We start from the raw sequence: 7,500 nt of genomic DNA on the forward strand, positions 1-7,500 counted from the left end.
TCTCTCTCTGTCTCTCCCTCTCTCTCTCTCTCTCTCTCTCTCTCTCTCTCTCTCACCTGAGATTGGTAAGCATTTCTGTAGGTTGAGAAGAATTGCTGAGAACTGAGTTAGCAGAGAGACCTTGGGTTTGAAAGGAAGAGGAGGGAGGCATTGTTTTATTTAGTTGTTCTCTGCACCAGAACGCATCTGATAACACTGTTGACAGTTCACTTTTAAAAAGTGAGAAAGGTGAGCTCTAGAAGTCCCACACCGCATGGAAGATAGAGAGGTTCCTTCACAGAAGAGTCAAGATAAAATAGGTGTTTTCTTGTGTTTTCCAGAGCTCCCCTGAGCATTACGTGGTACCACAGGTCACAGTCAAGGCAGAGGAGGAAATGTGAAAATATTCTCTGTTGCTTTCGAAAGTAAAATTCCACTTACAATTTTCCTAAGTTTCTTGTGTGTTATTTAAAACCTCAGTCTTCATTCTTTTTTCATTTGTGTTAGAGAATGTTAGGGATTTACAGGCTAATGAAGTGGAGAGTAATAAAAACTACCCTTTACTGAGAACTCATTATATGAGTACAGATGTCAATGTTTAAGGTCATCTTATATTCTACAGCGTGGACACCATGTTACAGACAATCAATATGAAGTTCAGAAAACGTAGTTGATAAAGTCACATAAGGAGTAGGTGGTAAAGCCAGGACTCAAGCCCTGGTGGCTGAGGACAATGATTTCTGTGGTCCCCCTTCCGACAACTAGGTTACATGCACAACTCCAAAGTCACTTCCATTACACAGCGGGTTTGACATAAAGAGCTCAGCTTTGCTTTCTGCAGAACAATTTTGCCTTCAGATCGTTCCCCCAGGTAGGGGAAGCTTTATTTCACCATGTCCACACTTTGGTAGAAAGCTACGCTCTCATTTAGAAAGCCCCAGATCTCAACAACAACAACAACAACAACAAACAAAGTCCTGCATAATTTCCTAAGATTAAAAACCCATGAGCGGAATCAATAGTTGAATATTTAAGGACATAGGGCTAGTCATTGACAAGACAGAAGACTTGTAAGGCGGATGGGCTTCTCCATCCACACCTGCCTGCCTCTTCCCTACTTATCAGATCACATGGATTTGTAAACTGCTAAAATGAGGGGAGGGGGAAACCCAAGCTTTGCTTCATTTCCAGAGGGCAGTTTCCCATGCTTTTAGAATGCTACAGCAAATTCTATGAGGAACACAGAGTGTGGCAGCTGTTAATGACTGCCGCAAAGAGGACATGCCAATCAATAAGAACTGTTTTGAATGAACCCAGATCTTCCTCTACAGTCTCTTTTAATCTGAGCCCTGCAGTAGAACAGCAAGATGATTCACTATTGGGTCATAACTGGATTATTATAGCCTAGGTTGTCCGTGACCAGGTTCATAAGAGTCTTTGGTTCAAGGTAACGTCAATGAATTTTAAAGAGGTTGGCTAACAAGTTAAATATATAGAAATCTATACTTCCAGAATTGTTTGTTTGCCTGTTTGTTTTCTGGGGAGAGAGAAAGAGAGAGAGAGAGACATAGACAGAGAGACAGAGACAGAGGCAGAGAGACAGAGAGACAGAGACAGAGACAGAGAGACAGAGAGAGAAAGAGAGAGAGACAGAGAGAGACAGACAGACAGACAGACAGACAGACAGATAGACAGACCGAGGCAGAGATAGAGACACAGACACAGAGAGAGACACAGAGAGAATGGGATTGGGTGATTTGAAGGATCTGAGTGGGAAGAGTTGGGGGAGGGGACATTTTAATTAGAATATATTGTATGAAAATGTTTAATAAAAACTGTTTTGCAATGAGTGAATTTTCTCAAAATCTTGCTATAAATTTTATAGTTGGTTTTGCTCACAATTTCACAGGTTGACCAATTATGTTCTTGGAAAATTCTCACTGACTTTTTTTTTTTAGAATTTCATACATGAATAAAGTATGTTTCAACATATCTAATCTTTCCCTGATTCCTAACTCCTCCAATGTCTCTCCATCACCCTGTCAAATTTTTGTTCATATACATATATGTACACACATACACACACACACACACACACACATCTAAATAGTGGTACCTTGAGGTATTTGGAGCTCACTATTGTGACATGGGCAACCTGTCAGAGGGCTCATCCCTAAAGAAAACTGATTCTCTATCCTTAGTACCTATGGACTTTCTATACTGCTTAAACTTGGGGGCGGAACTTTTTGAGCCCTATCCCATCCCTTTCGTATTGGGATTTTTGACTGGTGTAAAGGACTTGTGTAAACAAGCATACTGCTCAGAGTTCATGGGCATAATATCCCTAGAATATCCAGAAGATACAACTTTGTATCACTTCTCTTGGTCCTCTGGCTCTACAATCTTTGTACCACCTCTTCTATGATGCTCGCTGGCCCTTGATTGAATACAGTGGTAGTTATACCCCACTGGAGGATGGACACTCCATAGCTGCCATTCTGTGCACTTTGATCAGCTTTGGTTCTCTGTAATAAGCTCCATCTGATGCAATGAGAAGCTCCTTTGATGAGTTATGAGAGCTGTACTTCTCTCTAGATCCAAGAGTGTGTATTTATAAGGCAGTTGGCTATGATATTAATTTAGTAAGATGGTACTAGTGAGCTGTTTTCTGGAGTCCATCACCTCTCAGTAGTGTTTAGAGCCATGGGTTCTCAGTTGCTTTTAGAGTACTGGGCATAAGCTTCATTTTATTAAGTGGATCTTAAGTCTAGTCTGACAACTGATGGTTCCCCCTTTCAAAAAACAAAATCAAAAGCAAGAAACAAACAAACAAAAAAATCCAATCTAGATTCAAAAGAGGCTGTGAGTTTTTCAGCTGCCATTTTGAGCGATGTTAAGGTAAAACACTTAGTACCCCTGAGCAACAGTTCCCTCTGCTGAAAACGGGAGTCCAAATGAAAAGGAGCACAGGCAAGAGTGAAAGAGCAGGAAGTCTGGTCTGTCTTTCATCTTAGTCAGCAGAGACTTCCTCCTCCTTCTCTTCTTCTTCTTCTTCCTCCTCCTTCTCATGCTTCTCCCTTTCCTACTCTTTCTCTTCCTCTTCTTCCTCCTCCCCTCTCTCCACATCTTCTCAAGAATCTTGTTGGTATTTTTCAGTAAATTGATACGATAATGGATCTTGTTATCACATTTTCATACATAGATATTGTTGTAACTCTCATATTTTCTCCTAGAAAATAACTCTTTTCTTTTGGAGTCTCATTCTTAAATTACTTGTAGCAGCATGTTCAAGTGTTATACCTAAAATATCAGATTCAACTAATGATTTTAACCTTGGACTTTCAACTAAACACACACACACATGCCCACACATATACACATATGCACACACACAACACACAAACACACATGCATACACACACATGTACTCATTCATACACACAAACCCCTTGATGTATACTTTTCTCTGCCCTTTCTTTCACCTTCTCTTCCCTTTGCTCATTTTCATTTCTGTTTTCCCTCCCTCCCTTTCTTTCTCCCTGCTACTAACTCCCCTACTTTTCTCATATCTCCTTCATCTCTCTATTTCTTCTTCTTCCAGAAGATTGTAATGGTCAAATCAGAAAATATTCCCTGTCTGAGCCTGAAATGCCTCAAAAGCCTTTTCATTGCTCACAGAGATAGACTAGTCAGGAGGATATATTTAATTATATGTTATTTACCAATCAGGTCCAAAAATAAACGTACTTGGACCAAAGCCCATTTCCCATGTATTCCACAGTCCAGAGAGTGATAGGTTTCCTATGTGATGGGAATCACCTAATTGCATCAGAACTCTCTGAGTTCACATAAAGAACTTTATTTCCAAGATGGCTTCAAAGGATAGTGTTGTCCTGTTTTACAAATGCCTACAGTTTATGGATCATTGGCCTGATAACCCACCACCAAATGCTCTAGATGTTCTTAGATTTTTTTTCATGCACACACCTTCATCCAGAGTTCTCCCAACTGGGATCCCAACCACTTAAATTATTTTATTTTCACTTAAGATGTAATAGTTCATCTAGCCTCAAAAGATATAAATTATAAGTAAATGATAACCCCTGGGAAATAGTAAATTAATTTCATTCTATATCCAATTAGAAATATGTGTTCATAGGCCCCTGTAACTGCAATAAAAGGCAAGAACACAATTTATAAAGTATTACAGATTGATGTTAGTCTTGGTAGATCAAAGTCCGTTTTAAAATCAGATATCTTTTGTGGTCTCTCTCTCTCTCTCTCTCTCTCTCTCTTTCTGTGTGTGTGTGTGTATGTGTGTGTGTGTGTGTGTGTGTGTGTGTGTGTACATTTTCCAGAAGGGATTTTGTTAGCACTTGTTTTATCAAATGTACCCACATTACATATGAATAAATATAATCTAGCCTTCTACATTTCTAAGATTACAGTCTTCATAAAAAACATGTTCTCCAGTGGTTGATACAAACTACCCATAATACAGGGTATATTCCGGGACAAGGCCTAGAGTTTGACTGCTTCCCATCACATCTACTAAGACAACTGCCTTTTTCATTTCAGGGTAGAGATCTCTATGTCACGGGTACAGACAAAACCACATGCTTTGCTCCTCTGTGTCCTTGGAAGTGCTGCTACCCACTAGTCACCCCAAGTTATGTTGTCAGCTCATCCTCTAGTGACGAACCTTCTGTGTACCTTAGAGCTCCAATTAAGACTGGTGACCTGACAGATAGTTTTCCTCTTACCCTCTGTACCTCAGAACTGCCTGGGTAACTGTCTCTTGTACCGAATGGAGGTGTCTAGAAGCTTTCCTTGTGGAAAGAGCAGAGAGTCACTCATGTTAAATATTCACTCTATTTTCTGGCTGAAAGCTAATATATTGCAGAGCAGGTTCAGCTAGTTGTCTTCTCTATAAGCCCATGCCCTTTGAAGTATTCTGTCTTCCATGGGATCATTACATACATGAGAAAGACTGAAGCGATTTTTAACCCCCTGAATAGGGTCTGGACCGATGGAATTTTAGACCCAATGCAGGCAGTGCAGCCTTGAATGGTATGTCTTCGAATTGCACCTACCCAATCTATATTTTTTTTTCATCAAGGGCTCATAAGCACCACAACAGCCATGACCTTTTCCCTACTTCTATGTTTAACCCCCAGCGGTCTTCATTATATTGCTCTGTTCAACAAATGTGGATGTCTAGCTCTTTCGACTCCTTCCATCCCCAGACAATTTAGAGTTGACTCTAATAAAATGTTTTGCAACTTACAGCATGAAATCGTTAAAGACTCTCTGTCAGATAATTGATAAAAAGAACAGTGTAACTAGCTCTTAGTGGACACAGGCTCAAAGTTCATACACCTGTACTTGTAAAAATCATACTTCAATCTCCTTTAACCAGCTGGTGTGAGGATATCATCCACCAGCAAGGGGATGGTGGTGCTAATCTCTGATCCTCTTTCCTATCTGACAGATGGTACTGCTGGAGCATGGCCCAGGTCGTAAGTATAGCTTGAATGCTAAGATGTGGAGAGAAGCCCTTTCCACTGTGTTCCCTGCCCAGCACCACATGGATGCTCTGACCTGTTCTCACACAATAATCATGGCCATGATTGTGACTAACTGCATATATATCCCCTTTAGGCCTTTGAACAAGGATAAGAAGGCAGTTACCCAAGGTACGTGCCTCCTCAGACACTCTCATCTACTAAGTTCACCTTGGTTCCATAATCCCTTTTCATGAAATGTTAGTGTAGATACAGGTGTAAAGCAGAGGCTAATCTTTAGAAAGCCATTTGGGTAGGTACCTTCCCTAGAAATTATAGTTTTAAACGTTCAGCAGGAGTTAAAATTTGGAGGCTGTTTTAATGTAATGAAAATTCATTGGTTGAACTTGACTCAATGAAATCAAATCATGGCTTACTTGCCTAAATAAAATTTCCCTTGACATCAGTTAGCCTAAATATAAGACAATAATTTATAACCTATGTTTCATTTTTTTTTGTTACTGAAACTTAACATTAACTTTTTAGATGTAATAAATTTACAATACCTGTTTTATTCCCAGAAATGCTATTTAAAAGACAAAATAAAAATACATGGTCACTCGGCTTACCTTTAAGCCTAAAGTTATACTTGCTTTAAACAGAGCAGTATGCAATGTCACCAGAACAATCAACTCCAACTGTTAGGAATCAGTCGGATGTTTCACAGTACCCAGAAAGCTGCGGAGAGTGGGAGCCTAACAGTCATACCATAGTGAAGACTCAAGGAGCAATCAGATAGGCAAGAATCTTTTCACCTCACAGTAGCCAATTAGGCTTCACAGTAAGGACACGTCTCCAGGCAAGTAGGTGGGGTAAGGTTAAATATGGCCTCTTGTTTGACTATCAGGAGCTTCAAGAAGTTGATATTTGGGGCTAGGATCATGGCTCAACTGGCAAAGTGCTTAACACACAAGAGTAAGGGTCTGAGTTTGATCCCCTCATCATTTAAAAAAAAAACAGGGTCACAGCCTTGGTCCTGTTTTTCAACAGCAGGGAAGATAACAACAGGAGGAGCCTGGGGCTCACTTGGCTAGGTAGTGTACTATCAGCGAGCTCCAGGATCATTGCGAGGTTCTGTGTCTAAAACAGTGACTGGGGAACACAGCTGACATAGACCTCTGGTATACTTACGTACATGCATACACTTGCAGGTATACTGACCTCTGCCAAGTGTGCACGCATAAGAGAAACTGAGATTTTTCTATTCCAGGAACTCACTTGAATTCTTTGAGGGTTTGCTTCAGATTTAAAATCATTTTTTTGGACTAACCACAATTAGAGGGGAGTCTGCCTATTATTTCTATGAATACTCAATATCCTATTATTACACCTAGTATATTTTATGCATATAAAAACCTCTCCAGGACAATGCATATTTCCAGCACTACAGAAAGAAATATGAATTATCAACATTCGCTCTTTGAGCGGTGTAAAATAACTCTCAGATCACGGCACTAAGCACTCAATATTCTGGCATCTACACTGGCTTGCTGGAAAATTCATGCTATCACATTTGACACACCCGTTCTCTCAGGTGAAATACTCTGGGAAAGCTCTATAATTCATTACGTTGCTGAATAATTAGATCATCTTCTTGTACAAGGCTACATTTTAAATGACCATTTTAACTCTATAAATTAGAATTGGATTGGGAATAAAAGGGGTCCTGAAGAGAAGAAACTAAAGAGTCACTTACTATGAAATAACCGTGGTATCATCTCACACCAAGCAGACTCATTCTCAAAAGGTATGCATAGAATTTCTATGATGGGCAAATAAGGTCTTCAAATGTTTTAACTCAAAAGTATTATATAGAAATGAAACATACATACTATGGTGCATTTTTTACTTTTTACCCCATCAACAAACAGAAGGGATGGATTTCCAAATGTTATCAAGAGGAGACGAAATCAGACAAAGGATTAAACCTTACCTCCCATCTCCCCAACTTTGCAGC

The 7,500-nt window shown here is 39.7% G+C and overlaps 1 protein-coding gene across 1 annotated transcript in view; it reads right to left on the bottom strand.

Annotated features, from left to right (window-relative positions):
• Nucleotides 1-7,500, bottom strand: part of Slc14a2 (solute carrier family 14 member 2) — a 435,832-nt gene that overhangs the window by 428,113 nt on the left and 219 nt on the right. The window contains exon 1 of the mRNA XM_031366112.1: nt 7,477-7,500. This exon is cut by the window's right edge and continues 219 nt beyond it. The gene's annotated coding sequence lies outside the window, so the exon portion shown is untranslated. The remainder of the gene's footprint in view (nt 1-7,476) is intronic.

The sequence above is a fragment of the Mastomys coucha genome, unplaced genomic scaffold, assembly GCF_008632895.1.
Source record: "Mastomys coucha isolate ucsf_1 unplaced genomic scaffold, UCSF_Mcou_1 pScaffold13, whole genome shotgun sequence".
NCBI classification, from domain to species: Eukaryota; Metazoa; Chordata; class Mammalia; order Rodentia; family Muridae; genus Mastomys; species Mastomys coucha.